The sequence below is a fragment of the Petaurus breviceps genome, unplaced genomic scaffold, assembly GCF_028583685.1.
Source record: "Petaurus breviceps papuanus isolate PSGF00001 unplaced genomic scaffold, PetGlider_PUasm1.0 140, whole genome shotgun sequence".
Classification (NCBI taxonomy): Eukaryota; Metazoa; Chordata; class Mammalia; order Diprotodontia; family Petauridae; genus Petaurus; species Petaurus breviceps.
In genome coordinates this window covers 4,716,940-4,738,459 of record NW_027185698.1, presented here as the reverse complement: position 1 = coordinate 4,738,459, position 21,520 = coordinate 4,716,940, and the positions used below count along the sequence as shown (strand labels likewise).

Genomic DNA, 21,520 nt, shown 5'->3' with positions numbered 1-21,520 from the left:
AGAGAGAGAGAGAGAGAGAGAGAGAGAGAGAGAGAGAGAGAGAGAACAACATCCTGTGTGGGTCAAATCTGGTGATCTCCTCCAACATGTCTTCACACAGCAACTTCAGCAGTAATTGCTTACCCCATATAAAAGGTCTTTGAACTACCCATGCTTTCTTAAAATATAGAACTATGTTCTACATCTCTGATTTTATTGTGAAAGAGAATTCTCAGATGAGGAAAATCCCTCTATCAATACAAGTCAAAACCTTCTCTGCAATTTATAATCTTAGGGAGTTACCTGGGGCACTGGGAGGTTATCTGACTTTCCCAGGGTCACACAGCTAATATGCATTAGAGATAGGATGTGAAACCATGTCTTCCTGTCTTTGAATCTGGATCTCTATCCATTATATCACACTACTTTTCATGCCAATGTATAGGATGAAATTACATTTTTCTATTTCTAAGAATCCTCTCCTTCCTCCTGCAGACCACCGATTCTTCATTTTAGCATAAAGTTGACCCTATGTTCTTATAGGCTCTCCCAATTTCAAGTTCTAGTCGGCACTACCAAGCTGGATAGAATTTGGAAATTGGTCAAGCAATGGACTATATGTATATTTTAAGGGCTGAGTTCAGAGAGTCTCATCATTAAGTTGACTATAGAATAATAGCATTTTCAATCACAGCAACTCTCAATGAACCTATGACAAGTGGAAGAGAAGTGAAAGAAAGAGTACACATACCAGTGAAATCATAGTTCCATGCAATGTTGAAGAGGATATTTGAAGACAATTCTCCAAAAGAAGTTCATAAAGTACAGAACACCAAGGTGTTATCAGTGGGGTCCAAAGCTCCTGCTGTATAGCACCTTTCACAGCTGGTAGCTACTATCATTTGTAGAAAATCCTGTCACATACTTGTTGCTTAGTCCTCATTGTAAGTTAATATTTATTCAACAAACATTTATTAAATACTTATGACCCAGTAAAAATATTAAAACAAAGCCTAGATGATCACTTTTGACACTAATCACCTGGTTCTCATTGCATGACACTTCATCTCCAGACTCTAAGCATTTTCATCATCAGCCCCCCATTCCTAGGATCCTTTCACATCTCATTGCTACCTCCCAGCTTCCCTGGTTTCCTTCTAGTTTTTTTCTATTTCTACAGAAACGCTTTCCTAGTGGTCCTTAATCTTAGTACCTTCCATAGGTGATACAGTAGATAGAGCACTGGACTTGGAGTTAGGAGCCTTTGGATACACTCTAGTTGTGTGATCCTGGAAAAGTTGCCTAACCTCTCTCAACCTCAGTTTACTCATTTGTAAAATGGGGATAATAATGGCATTTGTCTCTCAGAGTTTGTGTAAGGATCAAAAGAGATCAGCATATATAAAGTACTTTGGAAACCTTAAAGTGCTATAGAAAAACTGTTTATTATTATTTTTAATTGCCATCACCATTTTAGCTTGTATGTATCCTATTTTTACATAGTGGTTTATGTGTTGTCTTTCCCATTAGACTATGAGCTCCTTAAGGACAGGTGCTGCTTTTTGCTTTTTTTTTAATCCCATTGGTGGACATAGTTCCTGGAACATGGTAGCAACTTCATAAATGCTAGCTAACTGATTAGCAGACAAATTCGTATTCTATAGTAATTGCTTGTGTTCTGGTATAGGTTTGACTAGATACAGCCTTTAAGGTCACTTCTGTGATGTGCCAGAATTTGCCCTCTATAGATATAAATTTTAAAAACTTAGGGCCATCTCCACTCCACAAAGCAGCATACACACACACATTAAATTTACTTTGTCTAATGAATAATATATTTTTGTTGATTAAATATAACAAATTTCAGATTTGAATTCAATCTCTTTTACTATGATTTTCACTCTATGAAGCTCTCTTGCAAGTGTTTAAGTGAGGTTTAGCAGAATGTTAAGGGCTTTCAGCATTTTGAATGAAATCACCTCAATAAAGCATCTCTGATGTTATATCAGGATTTAATGTAATGTTTTCAGAAGGATTTCTTGCTTTTTAGAAGCAAGTATTACTTATACACTTCTAGACTTCGAGAATCTAAGGTAAGATATAGGAAGAGATGGATGGTGCAAAAATACAAATTAAGATGACATAAAGAAATAGTTCCTTAAATTTCCTTGTAGGGAGACTTGAGGAGGAAAAAAGCTGTTTTTCCACCATCAAGCATGTAATAGAAGGGATTCTTGCCCAGATATGATTTGAAATAGATGGTTTTTAAAGACTCTTCCAATTCAGTTATACCCTAAACAATGTTTTCAACAATGGAGTCATTAGAATAAGTATACAGTCTCCTAAATTTATTTCTTTGAAGGAGAAAGACATTATACAGAAGTCTAGACTATTTGAATGATTTTTTAAAATGTTATATTGTTTATAGATGAATTTTGATCCTTCTTAAGGTAAAAGTTAAACACCCATATATATTAATTTGTACTTAAAAAGCCTAGGCCATGAGTTATTAATAAAATTATTAATTATTCATTGTTTCTATGGTTCCAAAAGATAATTAACTTTCTTATGGAAGAATATTTTATATAGGTAACAGGATTAATGACATAAGTCTCTTGATATATTTATGCCTATTTACCAACTTCTTTTTGAAAGACTTCAATCAGCAATAGAATAATTGAAGTGTGATATGTGACAGAGGTGAAAATTAGCCCATTTATCCAACTCTAGGATCAAAGATCAATCCATTGGATTACTGAAATATAGCAGAGTTATCTCCCTCAACTCAGAAATGAAAGCATTTTTCAAACAAAACATTTGCAGTCAAAAAGAAAGAACTTATGACCATCAAAAGTTGTCCACAGTAGTGCCATAGAACTCTCTCTTAGAGGCAGAGACAGGAGATTCATCAATGTCCCAGTTCACTAAATGGATAATTATTATTGATATAAATCACTACCTTTGTCCAAAAGGGAGGATTTATCTCCTTTGTGATACTCCCTACCTTAATTGTGAATACCCTCAAAAGTTAAGATTGATTTTTTGGGTACACTTGGATCAATATCCACTCAAAACCAATAGCCACCACCTTTGGGATACTGTATACTTGATGACCTCCTTTTGTAGTGAGAACAAGAAAATTTTACCAAAAATAAAAAGCATAATTTTCTTTATAAAGTAGTAAGTTACAAAGAGCAGAATATATACCAAATGACATCTTCCCATGCTACTGTTCTTCACAATTCTTGCTCTTTCAGGTGGCTGTGTCTATGATTCCTGAGTCTACAGTAATAGTACTAGAATCAAATCTATTTACTTTAGGTCCATTAAAGGGTATTATAGTCAAAGTTATATAAGGGATTACAATGAAAGGAAAAATTTACAAAGTTTCTTAAGTCATTTTCTGTTGGATCACAATCCTTTATTCATACTTGCAGAGAACTAGGTTTAGGCCTATATTAAGTCTCTTTTCTCTCTAATTCACTGACTTATTTAGAATTTGTCCATAAAGCAAGTTAGTTCACTGCCTTTAGCTAGATATTTAACTGGCAGATTCAATCTGGCAAAATTATATCTCTCTCTACCCTTTCAGAATCAACTTCTCCCATCATTTTATCTGGTCATAGTAGGCTTTAACCTTCTTAATCCCTTCACCATAAACTGGATAAGTATAAGAAAGCCCTCTTTCTCTCTGGACTTCTCAAGAATGTCCCTAGGACACCAAGCTTGCTTACCCAACTGTGACCATTTTCCTGGAGATCCTAAAGCACTGGCCTTCAGAAAGCATACTTTCACTTCTGACTCACCTCATCTATTCTAACTGGTTTTTAGTAATTCCTCCACATGTTTGAATGATTAATGCTGTCCTTAATAGGAATATTTGTTTTCTTCCCTGTAACCCTAAATTAACAACTAGATTCCTTATCTCTGGAAGTCATGTGTCTTTCTTTTATCCCCAAAGCACGGTAAAAATCATGCAATGAAAAAGTACCAAAATAGTTTTTTTTCCCCCCATTTAAATTATAATTTTGGGCAAAAGAGGCATCATTCTCTAATTTTAATATTTAAAACAATGTCCTATTGTCCTGAACATTCAAAGCAGATTACTACAATTTAAAATAGACATTTCCCAATAGCAAAAGGGACATGTACATCCCAGAAGTGAGATTTTAGGTGGTCTCCAGAGAGACAACAGCTATTTACTTAGCCATTTAATTTTCAAGAAAAGCTTGCCAATTTTCTTGCCTAAAAGATCAAAACAATTACAGCCTTTTCCTTGACCAAATTGTTTCAATCACATGAGGGCTATTTTGAGCTACAAACCATCTCACCTGAGCATAATAACCCCTCTCTGATGAACAAATTCCACATCATCCATTTATCCTAGGAGATGACAAGTAATTGCTAAAATTGATATATTTTTACAAAGGCCAAAACATACTTTTTTCAATCACAGTACAACTGTTGAGTTGCCTGTCTATTCTTGTGGTCCTAGATGAGGAATAAACAATTTAATTATGAACACATTTATCAATTACTTGTTAAATAAAATTTAATATTCAGTTCAAAAGCACAAATACAACATAAAAGAGAACATCTCAGTTTAATATCTATGATCTATATCAGTGTCAACTATTAAGGGATAGGTTTTTATTGAGGTTAGGAGAAAAAATCTAGACCTGTGATTTTATAATAGAGGTAACTCCCACTGCATAAACTTCCTACACTGACACAGATAGGTATCTTGGTATAATTTATGGTCTTAGAAAGTTTCTTAGGTATTTACTGAGAGGTTACATGACTTGTCCATTAAAACATAGCTAGTGTTTGTTAGAGGGAGAACTTGAAATTATTTTAGACTCCAAATGTAGGGGGTGAAGAGAACAAAGGGGAAAGATCAAACAAAGTTATGTAGGAATATTTGAAAAGATAAAGAGAACTAATAATTAGAGATATCAAGGAAGGATAGAGGAGCTGGCATCTGAGCTGAGTCAAAGATGCCTTCAAGTTTTAGAAAAGAGATGACTGCAAGTACATCAGCACAGTAGCAGTCAACTTCCTTGTCATTGTGAGCCTTGGCATACACACACTTGGATCTTTGCTGAGCTAGCTGAGGAAAGAATGAGTTAGAGGTCCAATTCAGCGATAGGACAAATTTGTAAATGTTTTGTTTCTTTCATTACTTTTATAATTCCTATATAAAGACTAAATGCTATATAAGGTATCCCAAAATATATGTTTCTACCAAGATTATATGACTATGCTTCTATAGTATATATTCAAGTTCTGGGATTTGCCAAGGGTGGGAATTGGAGAGCTGATTCCAATTGGAAAACTGACTCCAATTGATGAAATTCATAGCAATTAATACCCTCTAGATAATAAAACAGCACTATCATGTGAAAAAAGACAGGTAGTTGATAGAAGTTTGCTAACTCTCTGAGAGTTACTTTCTGAGAACTGTGAGAAAGCTTGACACTCATTAGTATTCTGCACACAGGCTAGAATCCTCTAGTAATCATCCTTTTTGATGAATAAGGTCAGGATAGTGGCTAACAGTGTCACCTTATGGTTAAACAAGGTACTGAGGATATAAAGATATTTTTGAAACAATCCCTTACCTTAAAGAATTTACCAGGAGAATATGACATATATGCAATTATGTACAACACAGTGTAGGGAATGAAGGGGACAAAGGAAAAAGACCAAAGTTTTTCATAAATAGTTGAAGAGAAAAAGAGAACTAAAAACTAGGAGATTGAGGAGGTTTCATAGAAGGGCTGCACCTGAGCTGAGTCAAAGATGACTTTATGTTTTAGAAGTGGGTGACTAAGAGGTTGTTGGTGTCCTAAAGAAAGAGAAAATCTAAAGGAGGGTGAGGTTGTACATGTTGAGTTTGAGATACCAGGAGGACACGTATATAGAAATATCTAGCAGGCAGTTGAAGATGTGTGATTGGAGTTTAATATAGAGATAAGGGGCAGATATATAAATATTGGCAATCACTTGTATAGAAATGATAAAAATTACAAATGAAAGTACAAGACAATGTATGGATGACAAGGATGAAATGTCAGTCATGTGACTATTCTAGATAACCTCATTTTAGTGTGGCATAGTAGAAAGAGTAATAGATCTACCAGTCAAGAGACCTATGTTCTGGCATTTATTCTATCACTAACTACCTATGTTACAATAGGCAAACACCTTAAATGAACTTATTTTCCTCATGAGAGGGAGAATTGCAGAGTAGGTGGGCCCTAAGCATAGAGTTAGGTTCAAATATAGCTTGACACTTACTAGCTACATGATCCTGGTCAAGGTACTTGAACTCTTTGGCTTGGTTTCTTTATCTGTAAAATAAGGGAGTTGGACTCAATAGTTTCTAAGGACTTTTTCAGCTTTAGATCTTATTATCTTATCTGATCCTAAAATGAAAGGGTTCAACCTTCTGGTCTCTAAAGTTCTTTCTGGCTATAACAAGCCATGCTTTGATGAAAAGATGAGAGAATGAATCCAGTAATCACAATGGCTTTACCTGGAAATATGTGTGGTAAATGTGTATATCCATGCCTCATTACAAATTGGATTATATACTAAGAATCTTGATAACACATACACATTCTTTAAAATTCTGGTGTTCTTGACTAGCTCCTTAAAATTTTATTTTCTTCTTCATGTTATTATGGAACAGACTTCTGCCATCCTCAATGAGTTCAAAGGGTCAAAGGTTCCCCAGGAAAAAGACAAAGGTGGTAAAATGATGTGTTTATCTAAGGTCTTAAATAAAATAACACAGAATGATGACATGTGGAAATAAAAAGGTTATTTTTATAACTACTAATGAATTATTTCCACAGATTCTCAAATGCTTTTATGTAGGTTGAAAGACAATAGCCAACAATCAGGATAACACAAGATTCAGGAGCTTTTATATTAAAGGATTGGAGGGCTTGGAATATGATATGCCAGAGGGCAAAGGAGATAGGATTCCAACCAAGAATCATCTACCCAGCAAAAGTGAGCATGATCTATTATGGGGAAAATGGATGTTCAGTAAAGTAGAGGAATTTCAAGCATTCTTGAAAAAAAGACCTAAGGTGAATAGAAAATCTGACTTTCAAATAAAAGACTCAAGAGAAGCATTAAACAGGAAAGAGAAATTGTATGAGACTTATTAAAGCTAAGTAAACTATTTACATGATGATATTTGTAATTCATAAGACCTTTCTCATTATTAGAGTACTTAGGAGCAAATATTATATATATATATATATATATATATATATATATGGCACAGGTATGAGTTAAATATGAAAGCATGCTATCATAAAACATAAAATTAACTCCCAGATAATTCCCCCTTCTGTTTTCACTGAGTTGATACTTGTCTTACAATTTTTCTCTCCTCCCTAACTCCCTAGTCTCATACTATGGGACTTTAACATGCATTTTTATTTTTTCAGATACCCTAACCACTCAGTTTTTCGATCTACTCACCTCCTATAAGCTACTCCTCTACCCCATCTTAGCTAAAAATCTTTGGTATTTCATCAACCACAGATGTAATAGCTCCAAGCTAAAAAAAAAATTCTGAAATTCTCTTATCTGACCATAATCTATTGATTTCCCTTCTACCTTCCCTTACACACCCCTAACCTTCATCTGCATCATGACATTCAATCCCTTGAACCATCAGTTCTGTCCCAAGCTATTTCCCCTTCACTAACCAGTCTCTCCTCTTCTCCTCTTGACTCCTTGGTGAACTAATTCAACCCTAGACTCTGCTCCTCTCTTGAAATCCTACCCCTGTTATCATATCACTGACTATACACAGTCAAACCTTGGCCTTGGATAACTTCCACCATTTGTCATTTTTGTTCCTATACAAAGTATGCTGAACAAAGATAGAGAAAAATCACAGTCATTCTGACTGGACTGACTACAAATATATGGTATATATCTTAACTAGGCCCTCACTGCTGCTAGAAAATATGACTATACCTCCCTGATCAACTCACATCCTACTCTGCACAGTAACTCTTCCAAACCTTTTCATTGTTCCTCAAACTTCTCATGGCTCCCACTCATCCCCTCTCTCAATTGAGAATCTTGTCTCATATTTTACAGGAATAAATGAAGCCATTATCCATGAACCACTTCTCCCCTTTTTCTCATCTCCTTTCTATCACTCAGGTGCCTTCTGACACTCTCCTCCTTCAGCCTTACCTAACATGATAAAAGAGTCTTATTCCTTACCAAGATTAATTTCTCCAAATCATTCAAGCAATCCCATTCCATCCCATCTCCACCAACAGTCTGTCCCCTCTGTCATTCCCATGTAATTCTCTGTCAATTATTCAGTCTCTACTGGTTCATTTCCTACATATCTGACCACTCCTTCCCTGTCTCTTTTTCTGGATCCTGCTCCAAATCATGCTTTCTAATCATATGTATCCCTCAGGGTTCTATACTGGCCCTCTTCTCTTCTCCCTCTATATTACTTCACTAGGTACTCAGATCAGTTCCGGTGAATTTATTTAGCAGCTTTATGCTAATGATTCTCAAATATCCTTTTCTTTCCCCAATCTCTCTGTTGACCTTGAATCTTGCATCTTCACCTGTGTTTAGGCATCTCAAATTGAATGTCAACTAGACATCATAAACTTGACATGTCCAAAAACATAATTTATCATGTTAGCCCTTAAATTCTCCCTACATCCTTTCCTCCTACCTTCTCTAATCTTATAGAGAACAACATCATTCTCCAAGCCCCTCAGGATTGCAAACTAGGAATTATCCCAGATTCCTCACTATCTCTCATCCCCCATATCCAAACTGTTGCCAAGACTTGTCAATTTCACCTTTACAGCAATTTTCAAATGCTCTCCTTCTCTCCTCTGACACCTCCCCCCTGCAGTGAAGACCCTCATCGCCTCAAGCCTGAATTACTATAATAGCCTGATAGTGAGTCTGCCTGCTTCAAATGTCTTCCCACTCTAACCTATCCTCCATTCAGGCACTGAAGTGATTTTCCTAAAGGGTAAACCTAATCATGTTATCCACTCTACTTAATAAACTCCAGTAGTTCCTTATTGCCTCTAGCAACAAATTAAAAATGCTGTTGCATTCTAAACCCTTCATAACCTAACCCCTTCCTAGCTTTTCAGAATCCTTACACCTTACTTCCTGACAGGCACTCTTCTACCTAGTAAAGTGGCCTCCTTGCAGTTCCATGAACAAGATGTAACATCTCTCAGCTGCAGTCATTTTTTCTGGCTCTCCCCCATGACTGAAATGCTCTCCTTATTCATCTCTATCTCCTGCCTTCCTTTAAGTCACAGCTAAAATCCTACCTTCTCCAAACACTCTTATTTCCAGTGCCTTCCCTCTGTGAATTGTCTCCTATTTATCCTGTACATAACTGGATTTATATATATTTATTTGCATGTTACCTCTCCCACTAGATTGTACTGCCCTCCTCGAGGGCAGGGATTGTCTTTTGCCTCTTTTTGTATACATAGCACATAGTTAGTAGTAAATAAATGTTTATTGATTAATTGATTAAAGCATGTTCTAGCTGTGTGACCCTGGGAATTTTACTTAACATTTGTTTGCTACAGTTTCCTCAACTGTAAAATGGGCTAATAATAGCATTTGCACCCCAGGGTTGTGGTCAGGATAAAATAAGATGGATATTTTTAAAGTGTGTTGCTAATCTTAAAGTGCTATATAAATATTAGCAATTATTATTGTTACTATTGAACAAGCAGCTTACTGACCTTTAGTGCGGTTCTTCATTAAATTTTAAGAACATGTTTTATTACCCTTAATAATATTGAAATGGTTATGTATTAACTGATACTTAGGAAAAAGCATCTAATTCTTGAACTACTTAAAAAATTGAATGAATATAAAAAGGAATGAGGCTACTTAAATATAGACTGAATACTTCTCTGTCCTTCACAAGCATAAAAAAATTATCATAGCAAAAATATGTAATGCAATTGTCATAATATTATTTTTCCCTTGGGGAGAAGAATATTGTTAACCAAATTGAACTAACAAAAACTGAAACTTATTTTTATCAGCAATTCATTGATTAGCACATAGGATTAAGTTCTCTTTCTTATACTCAATCCAGATTCCAATGATTTGTGTGTGAGCTCCCAGATAACTTTTCTCCTCTCCATTTTTCTCAAAAGTAAATGACTCTTTAAAAAGTGTTTCATAGCAAACTATGAAACTAAAGGAATTGATGTCAGCTAACAACAGTTTGACTGATAGTCATTCATCCCTATAAAAGAACAGTAGTTTTATATTTTTTCTAAATGAACCTGCAGTAGAAAAGAAGGGAACGAGGGTTACGGGTTTGATAGGTTATTTCTGTACACAGGAAAAAAAATGTTTCAAGCTTGTATGAAATCAGGACTTGCCTATTTGTGTACCAGATGGTGCCTATATAACTGCATGACTGACAGTCACCTAATTTTTAGAGGACACAGGTGATCTTGCCAAGGACATGATCATTTCAATCTCCATTAAAAGGGATATGGGGGAAAAGAATTCATTCATTGCAATCTTGGGATATAATAGTTATTTCAGTTGTAATTTGAGCCAGATGAAGAGAATAGGGAAGGTGCAATGTCTTATGCCTCTTGTGCATGAATATATATGACTTTGATCAATTACAACAATATATTAATCAAGAGCTTTTCTCTAATACTTCAGTCACAAAGAGGCGAAAGCAACTAGGACAATAGAAACTGTCCTGAACATACACATCTGGAAAAAAGAAATCTGAAAAGTTCAGTAAATGCAGTCTAGGAACAGCACATTAAGCTTATTAGCAGAAAGTAGTAGGTGCCTAGGGTGTCCAATACACCTGCATTTTATGGTTCTTTTACTCTTTGCTCTAATCTAGTATCTCATTTACTACTACACTTCTCTAAAGAATGTTTGATCATACAGATTTAAGAATTTAATAATTTCTTTTGTTTATAAATAGACAAAAAAGTCTCAACTGAAATAATTGTATCTAGAGGTACCAGCAGCCAGTGGTTGAAAAAAATACCTTTTATTTGAAAAGCTTCCTTTTTGTAGAGTTTGTAATACTTTTATCTCATGGTAATTAACTGAACCACAGGCTTACTCTGCCCTAGGTTTTAACAAAGGTCTGAGAGTTGTGCCCAGCAGATTCATACATAATGATATAAACTCTACACAGTCCTAAGTGATCTAATAAAAAACTGATTCAGCTGAAAAGTTCACTCAGTTACCTCCCTAAAAAGGAGTATCCAGAGAACCACTCATAACCATACTGAAGGCAATAGTTCTAAGAGATTGTTGTATCTTTACACATTAATTTTCCTGTAGCTATAGGGACCCTGTCATGGAACATCCCCCAAAATCTCAAAGTTGAAAATTTGGACAATCTATAAAATCAGTAAAATATACATATTCAGAAAATGCATTAGATCTTTAATCTAACCTTTTATTAAACAGTGACTTTTTTAGGGCATACATTTAAGCCTGCAAAAAGAACGGCACAGAGAGGCAGAAGTGCTAATAATGTTGCAAGCCCACTGGGCTGGGAGCTTGGACTGTACGATAAGTGCAGTCCAAGAAATTTAATTTAATTTGGGGGGTGGAAGAGTGTAAAGTCCCAGGCTACTACAAATCAAAAATAAATTAGGAAATTGGCACAGACCTGAAAGAAAGAAGCTTTAACCAAATCTCTCTTGACCTATCAAGGTCTCATTTATTAAATGTGTAAATCTTGGGCAATACAACTGGCCTTCACATGAATATTAGCTGACCTAATGCTTTTCTAAGAACTTTAAAAAATGCTAATTGTATGACTACAGAGTATTAGGATTATAAAAATCCATGTGTTTCAAACCTGCACAACATAAGGGTTTGCTTTGCAAGAATGCAGGATAATTGGCTACCTAGGACGGTACATTCAGATGGGTGCCAGAGAGGGTCCCATCTACCCTTTAGAGATGCTAAATGTAATAGTATCAGTCAATATATTATACAGATTAGTTGAAAACTTGCTAAAAGAAAGACCTATTAAAAATGAAATAAAGGATAAAAAGGGAAGGTGAAGGAAAAGAACAAAGAACTAAAAAAGGGAAATGATGTTGTTAAGTTGCTTTTTAGTCATGTCTTACTCTATGATCCCATTTGGGGTTTTCTTGGCAAAAATACCAGAATGGTTTGCCACTTCTTAATCTAGCTCATTTTATACATGAAGAAACAGAGGCAAACAGGATTAAATGACTTGCCCAGGATCACATAGCTACAAAGGATCTGATGCCAGATTTTAACTCAGTCAGCATTCTAAACCCTGTGTCACCTAACTTCCCAATAGAAGACTACCAAGTCTAGCAGGTGAATTGTATATGTTACCCAAGAACCTGCTTTGATATTTTCAGAGAGATTAGATACCCATTTGTTTTCAGCCATAATAACTCATGAAAGCCACTGAGTAAGGTACAAATATGTTAGTGGTAGAAGTCCTCTCACTTGTGAAACTGCAGAACCTTGAAATAATGAAATATACATCCGCATGTCAGAGACCTAGCTGTGGTACTATAAACAAGTCATTTAACTTCTCTAGCTTCAGTTTCTTCAGCAGTCAAAGGATTGGACTCAATGGCCTTAGAAGGTTCCTTGCAGCTAAAAATCTATGAGTCTATAATCCTATGACCTGGGCTTTCTATCAGTGTGGAAGCTCCTGGTACCACTACAATCCATCTATAAATTAGTCTTAGAAAACGTCTGAGTTTCACAAAGGTGAAGTGACTTGCCAATGTCCCTGATCTAGTAAGAGTCTGAAATAAGATTTGTACCTTTGTCTTCCTGATTCCAATTTTAGTATGCTAGCCACTATAATGTGAGTGTTTTGCTTTCCAAAGTGTGTCGTCACATAGATTGTCTGAGATGATCCTCAAAATGTCCCTGAGAACTGTATAGGGCAGCTACAAATATCCCAAGTTAATAGGAGGAAAATAAAGCACTATAATTTCTTAGAAATCTTGAATTCTTAAGTCACAACACCTTTGTTTATTTCTTATCAACACCACAGGTATTATACATTTGCTCTGTCTCTTTTTAAAAAATGTGTTTCATTTAAAATTTTTTTTGCCAAATATTTTGCTAGAAATGTAAGTGTCCATAATTAAACCAATAAAACCCATTTAGCAACTGTTTATAGTTAAGTTCATTATTTTCTATGGTTAAAGTATGATAATGCTATTTTTAGTCATCCTCACTAAGTTCCCATCAGTATTCTTTGTCCTGTTAGAATAATTACTTGGTTTTAATTGAAAAATGTATAATATATGATATACATTGCTCCTTTTAAAATCACAAACCTGGGTCTACCTCCTGCCACTGAACCATTTCTGTTTCATGAATTCATTGGGTTCATGAATTCTTGCCATTGTGTTGATATGACATTGAGCTGTCTCAAGCAGTGTTGAATGAGTGCCAGTTAGTACCATCTGTGATTAAGCGCAGGGTCCTTCTTCTTGCAGCCCTAAGTGACCTATCTTTGCTACACATTTGCATTGGAAAGTGTCACTGAATCTCATTTTCTTCCAGTTTTCTGGGACTATCTCTTCTGAACATGATTCCAATTTAAAAAAGTATCCTATTCAATTCCACTCAGCAAGCTCTTACTGAGCATATACTATGTGCCAGGCACTGGGAATTGAATACAAAACAAAACAGTCCCTGTCTTCATGGAGTTTACATTCTACTAATGATCATTGACATTGTCAGGTGAGCTTTCAAATGTATATGTTGAATTTATTATGTTTAAAAAGAAAAATAGTCATACTTTACAACTGTATAGTTTTGTGTATAATCCTTATCTTCTCATATATATGGAAATGCTAATTTTATTGCTTCTAAGATTTAATTTTTTAAAAATTAAAGTATGATAGCTGAAACGTATATAGTTTTAGAGATTTGTGGAGTTGTTTTATTTCCTGGTAGCTTGGGAGAAGAATAATTCATTTCTGTAGAGAAATCAGAGCAGTCACTCTAATCAAATTCTATCTTGTCTGACTGAGAAGAGGAACATATGGGGATGTATGCAAAAACCCCAGAAATTTGGGGCATAGATCTCTGCAATCTGGAAGCAGAGTTCTACCATGGCAAAGAGCTCAAAATTCAAGTAATTGGCTACGAGATGAGAAAGCAGAAGAAGCACAATCAATTTTTTACTCTTGTGAAGGACAGAGTGTAAAAATTTTATCATAGCAAAAATATGTAATGCAATTGTCATAATATTATTTTTCCCTTGGGGGAGGGAAGAATATTGTTACCCAAATTGAACTAATAAAGACTGAAACTTATTTTATCAGCAATTCATTGATTAGCACATAGGATTAGGTTCTCTTTCTTTTACTCAATCCAGATTCCAGTGATTTGTGTGTGAGCTCCCAGATAACTTTTCTCCTCTCCATTTTTCTCAAAAGTAAGTGACTCTTTAAAAAGTTTCATAGCAAACTATGAAACTAAAGGAATTGATGTCAGCTAACACCAGTTTGACTGATAAAGGAAATGAGAGATTACCATTACTTGCTGAAGAACCACAAGGTTACCACCAGGGGTGAAAATATCCATTTTTCAAGATTTCTGTTCAATCATCTGTGCTCAGGGAAAGAAATACAAAGCAGGAATGATATCCAGGGATTTGATGTCCTATCTAATGCTCACCTAGGAAAGGCAATGTATATTATGACTGTAATCCATATGATTGAACTTTGGCTCCATGGAAAATGAAGGGATGGAGAAGAGAGAGGAAGGAAAGAGAAATTCCCTCTCTTAGAATTTTAAGGGAAAGCTAGCTATTATCTAACAAGAAGGCTGCCTCGAAAGAGTCTCAAGAATTTCTCTTTGCCTTTTACATAGCCTATAGAATAGTTCTTTCGGTTCAATTGTCTTTGTCATTGTCCCCAGTCCCAAGGACTGATAACAGAATGTGATATTATCCTCAAGTATAAAAGCTTACCACTCAGTAGGAGATCAAAGTGTTGGTCCAGTTTCATCACCTTTACTCCATTTCATCTCTCCTTATAATTAGATCTTAGTACTATTATCCTCTCCATTTCACAGGTGTGAAAATAAGTTCAAAGCAAATAAAAAATTTTTTCATGGTCACAAAGCTGACAAGTGTATGAAGTAAGATCTGAACCCAGGCCTTATGATTCCAAATTCAATAGTCTGCCAACAATACTAAAAATGCTATCATTTGTATGTGTACACACACACACACACACACACACACATATATTCACACATGCATATATATGTGAGTATGTATGTATATACATATGGAAGGATTAAGATTAAAATATTAATTTTTGCTAAGATTATGTCACATTTTCTCTCCATCTATCTAATACCTCTTGGGCTTCATATTTACTTCCAATTAAATATTGTAACAAGTATCTCTGCTTAACACTACCACCAGTAATCTTCTTGGCAAAAAGTATTTCTATGATCCCAAGTTTCAATATAGCCTACCCTATTTGGCAGGTCAAATTTTCAACCCAATGTTTCATTAGAACAAATATATTAGCACTATAAACATATTACCTCAATTTTATAATAGTAACAAAGTTTTAGTTTGATATCAAGAGACTAGAGAATGTTTTACAAACACGTTCATGTATTACTCTTGAGATGTGTCCGGTTTATATCAATATTTCACACGTGTTTCTGTTTCATAAACAACAGTTTTCTTGCTGAGGACTGTTTTTTTTTCTTCTAGTAAACCTGACTTGGGAGTCAGAGGAAGTGTGAAAGCAGAGAAACTGAACCTTTGTATAGAAGCTTACTGTTTCAATAAAAGTTACCAGGTCAGCTGTGTTTTATGGTGAGTTCTTTTTGTTGGCTCCAGTGTGTATCAAAGGACCCGAGATTCATAGATGCAGGTATGGTGGGGGTGAGTGGGCAGTCCTACATTCAAGGTCCATCTATTAATCACTTTGGTCATTACCAAGAGGGACATGGAATGAAAGAGATTACACTTGGGCTGGTAGGGTCAAATCAATAAATTTCTTCATAGCTCTCAGAGGGGAACCATAGTATCTGGAGACCCAGGAGTCATGAAGATCCAGGTCTAAGTGCCATGTTAGATTGATAAGGGTTTGGATAAATAACTTTATTCCAGGCTTTCTCATGACCCAACTCACCCTCCCCTTTCTCCAGCACCAATCTGCAGCTGACTAGAACAATTGCAGCAAGCAGCCAGCCCTCAGAGTCATTAATATGTGAGTCCCTCCCACAAGGATAGGGCCCCGGCCATCTGTGTGGACTGATTCCCAGTGAGATCAAACAACCCTATCTTGATCTAGTCAACCAGTCCAAAGTCATTCTAGTCCAAGTTCTAGAGCAACAGGTAGAAGGTATTTATATGATATAACTCTGACTTCCTGACCTTTCCAAACCCACTAGTGTGCCTGGTAGATTTTTTTTTCTCTATTGGTTGTAGGCTATTAGAGTTCCCTGGACCAAAGCCCATAGGAGTTGGACCTCCCCTGAACTTCATACTGCATGAGTTCTGGGTCTTCTTTTTCTATTTCTAGCATTTGATGTATTCATTCACCCTTGCAGGAAGGCTTTTGACGTGTGGAATATCATGCTTTTGTAGGACACATCAGGATACCATGATGACATTCATATACAGGAGAAAATGTAGAGGGTAGGAATCAAGGTAAATAAACAGAACACTTCCACTGTCTGATCCATAAAAAGGATATATAATACTGACTTTGATGAGACACAAAGGGGTATAAATGTGATGTTCTAGGTTTCAACAGATTCTCAAAGTATTTATGATGTTGAGATTTCTGTCTCAAAAGTAATTAATCATTTGGTCCAATTGAGAAGGGAAGAAATCAAACCAATTACTTCCAAAGATCAAAGTCAGTATTTATAAGTTTTATTGTGATTCATAATACTTCCTCCATTTTCTTAGAAAAGATGCCTATTCATATAAATGATGGCTATCAACCTAATTATAGTCTATTTTAATACCAAATCCAAAACAATTGGACACAGTTCCTACAGGAACAAATCTTTTTTTCTTTAACCAGATATTAGAATTCAATGATCCCAGAGATTTTAGAGTCAAATACTATGCCTGTATTTTGAAAAGGACTATATAATTTTATGACCAATTATGCTATTTGTAGCTAGCAAGCCAAACTAAGGGTAATTAGTTGTCATGCTTTAGAATATAAAGTGAGAGCCTGCAGGAGTCCATTTAATCTCATTCCATTAGTTATTTATATAATACCTTGGCATCACACCAAGCGTCCCACTTAAGCTTTTTCAAGAGACCAGAAACCTTCAGTCCTTGAGACCTCAATATGTGCATTTGGAAATTTTGCATATCTTAGGCATAGGGACCACAGTGTGAGCTGAACATGCTGTAACCTTATCAATGTGACCTGTATTGCTAATAGAGGTTGTGAGTGGCATTCCTTTAGAGTATCATATTCATTCTCCTCCAAACTCACCCTTTTTTGGTTGTTCAGATATTTTACTCTTAAAATAAGGAAAGAGGCTTGCCCCACAAACCCAGGATAATATAATTTCTGAGCTGGAGGTGACTTTATGGATCATTTAGCTCAACAAAAATTTCCCCCCCCTCACAGTTTAAAAGTCATGTAACTTGCCAACCTTGAGTGCCTTCAGCTCTAACCCTCTGACTCTAACCTTGAATCCTCATTTAAGTGTTTCAAAGCATGTGATTCTATCATTGTGGATATCATTGTGTTACTTCTCTAGCAATGTGGAACACTTGGCAACAACATTTAATAAGTACCCACCATGAGTCAGATAAGGGCATATAAGTGGGTGGCATGCTGGATAGAGTGTTGGGCCTAGAGTAAGGGAGACTTCTCTTCCTGAGTTCAATTATGACCTCAGACACTTACAAGCTGTGTAACCCTTGATAAGTCACTCAACCCTGTTTACCTCAGTTTCCTCATTGTTTTTTTTTATTATAAAAGAGGTCTTTATTATACTAAGAATGCTTCCCCCCACCCCCAAACACACTTCCAGCAATATCTTAGATACAGGACCTAGACAATGAAAGAATTTCAAACTTAGAATTTTTTTAACCTCAGACTTCTTAAAGGCACAAAGATTTATTTAGATTCCTGAAGATTAGATTTGATTTGATTTTGTTTTGTTTTTAATTTATTTTTAGTTTTCAACATTCGTTTCCACAAGATTTCAAGTTACAAATTTTCTCTCCATCTTTCCCCTCCTCACCACTCCAAGATAGCAAGCCTACTGAATACCCCTTCCCCAATCTACTCTCTCTTATATTCTCTTCCCCCATACCCCTCCTAACTTTCTAGTAGGGCAAAATGGAGTTCTATACCCTAGTGCCTGCATATCTTATTTCCCAGTTGCATGTAAAAACATTTTTTAATATTTGTTTTTAAAACTTTGATTTCCAGATTCTTTCCCTTCTTCCCTCCTCACCCACCTCCACTAGAAAGATAAGCAATTCAGTATAGCTTATATATGTGTAAGTATGGAAAATATTTCCATAGTAGTTATATTATGAAAGACTAACTATATTTCCCTCCATCCTATCCTACCCCCCACTTAATCTATTTTCTACTTTGACCCTGTCACTTTTCAAACATATATACTTCTAACTATCCTCTCCCAAAATCTGACCTCCCTTCTATCATCCACCCTCTTATCTCCTTCCCCACTAAGTTCCTGTAGGGCAAGATACCCAAATGAGTGTGTATGTTATTCCCTTCTTAAGTCAAATTCAATGAGAGTAAGGTTGACCCATTCCCTTTTACCTACTGCTCTTCCTCTCCATTGTAAGTGTTTTCTTGCCTCTTTTATATGAGATAATTTGCCCTATTCTGTCTCTCCTTTTCTCCTTCTATTATTATATTCCTCTCTCATCCCCATATTATATTCCTCTCTCATCTCTTAATTTTATCTTTTAGATATCACCCCTTCCTATTCACACACATATACACATATATGTGTTTGTACACAAACACCCTCCTATACAGACATATATATGTATATGTACACATATTCCCTTCAACTATCCTCATACTGAGAAAAGTCTCATGAGTTACAATTATAGTCTTTCCATGTAGGAATGTAAATAGTTCAACTTTAATAAGTTCCTTACGATTTCTTTTTTTCCTGTTTACCTTCTCATGCTTCTCTTGCTTCTTGAATTTGAAAGTCAAATTTTTTGTTCAGCTTTGGTTTATTCATCAAGAATGCTTAAAAATCCTCTATTTCATTGAGTAGTCATATTTTTTCCTGAAGCATTATACTCAGTTTTGCTACGTGGGTGATTCTTGGTTTTAATCCTAGCTCCTTTGGCTTCCAGAATATGAAATTCTAAGTCCTTCAGTCCCTCAGTATAGAAGCTGCTAGATCTTGTGTTATCCTGATTGTATTTCCACAATACTAAAATTGTTTCTTCCTGGCAGCTTATAATATTTTTTCCTTAACCTGGGAACTCAAGAATTTGGCTATGATATTCCTAGGAGTTTTCTTTGGGGGATCTTTTTCAAGAGGGAATTGGGGAATTCTTTCCATTTCTACTTTGCCCTCTGATTCTAGAATATCAGGGCAATTTTTCTTGAGAATTTCTTGAAGAGTGATTTCTAGGCTCTTTTTTGGATCATGGCTTTTAGCTAGTCAAATAATTTTTTTAAATTATCTCTCCTGCATCTATCTATTTTCCAGGTCAGTGGTTTTTCCAATGAGATATTTCACATAGCATTCTATTTTTTTCATATGTTTGGATCTGTTTTATACTATCTTGATTTCTCATAAATTGATTAGCTTCCATTTGTTCGAATCTAATTTTGAAGGAATTATTTTCTCTTCAATGAGTTTTTGAAATTCCTTTTCCATCTGGGCAATTCAACTTTTTAAAGCATTCTTGTCCTCATTGGCTCTTTAGGTCTCTTTTGCCATTTGAATTAGTCTATTTTTAACATGTTATTTTAACATATTTTGGGGGGTCTCCTTTAGCAGGCTGTTGACTCACTTTTCATGATTTTTTTGCATCATTCTCTTTCTCTTTCCAATTTTTCTTCCACTATTCTTCCTCAATTTTCAAAATCCTTTTTGAGCTCCTCCATGGCCTGTAACCAACTCATATTTTTCTTGGAAATTTTTGATGCAGGAGTTTTGACTTCATTTACTTCTTATTTTTCCATGTTTTGATCCTTCTTGTCCCCCATAAAGGATCCCATGATCTGATTGTGCTTCTTTTGCTTGCTCATCTCATAACCAATTACTTGACTTTTGAGTTATTTTCCATGGTAGAACTCTGCTTTCAGATTGCACAGAGCTATGTCCCAAATTGCTGGGGTTTTTGCAGATATTGTCAGAGCTATGAGGAGAGAGCCATCTCTATAGATACCACAAGCTCTGGCACACTGCCCATATACCGCAGGACCACCACCCAAGACCACGATCCAGATCCAAGCAGGTCAAAGCAAGAGTAATTACCTTCTGAATGGTCACTTGTTACCCCTATGATCTGCAGGCCAGAAGCTCTGGAGGCTTTCACAGGGCAGCAGCTGCAGCGACTGCACATCTCGCCCTAGAGGCAGGGGCCGGACCTCACTCTTCCATAACCCAGTTCCAATAGAGTTCCCAACTGATATTTTACTTTCTCCTTGGTATTAATGGATTGAAAAGTCTGCAAATTGCCATAGCTGCTGTTGATTCTCTCTCCTGAAGTCTGCTTTGGCCAGTCTGTGCCATGGGTTGGGGTTGCCCCAGGACTGGTCAAGGGCAGTTCATGTAGGACTGCACTCGGCTTCCAACTTGGTGTGATAGACCCTTTCCATTGACCTGCCAGGCTGCCTTCAAAGGGAGGTTTGTTTCTATCTGACACTTTGTGGGTTCTTTAGCTCTAAAATTTGTTTAGAGCCATATTTTACAGGTATTGGAGGTGTTTGGAGCAGGATCCACATGGAGTTCCTGTTTTTACTCTGCCATCTTCTCAGTTTCCACGTTGTAAAATGAGCTAGAGAAGGAAACAGCAAACTGCACCAGTATCTCTGCCAAGAAAACCCAAAATGGGGTCACAAAGATTCAGAGACAACTAAACAATAACAACAAACCATGTGCCCAATACTATGGTGGTCACTGAGGATACAAAGAATTGTCACAAAACAGTGCCTGCCATTAAGGAGCTTACAATCTAATCAGGGAGATAACATTCAATTAGGTATAAAAAAATTTAGACAGAATAAACTGGAGATAATGAACAAGGGGAAGGCACAAACATTTGAGGGAAATTGGGAAATGTTTCTGTAATGGGAATATAAATTTTTAAGATCTTCCCTGCCCCTAGGCCATTTGATGAGCTTAAGTACACCTGGAGTCTGTGGTGGGAAGCTTGTTTTTCAGGAGATACTTTGTGATTGGGCAGTGGGTCAAGAGGGTTGTTACATTCTCTCAGCCAGGAAAAGGCTATATAATCCCTGATGTGAGGCAT

At 36.0% G+C, this 21,520-nt stretch overlaps 1 pseudogene; it reads right to left on the bottom strand.

Moving 5' to 3' along the window:
- Nucleotides 1-20,611, bottom strand: part of LOC138151246 (trafficking protein particle complex subunit 6B pseudogene) — a 69,762-nt pseudogene extending 49,151 nt beyond the window's left edge.
- Between the last annotated feature and the right edge of the window lie 909 nt (nt 20,612-21,520).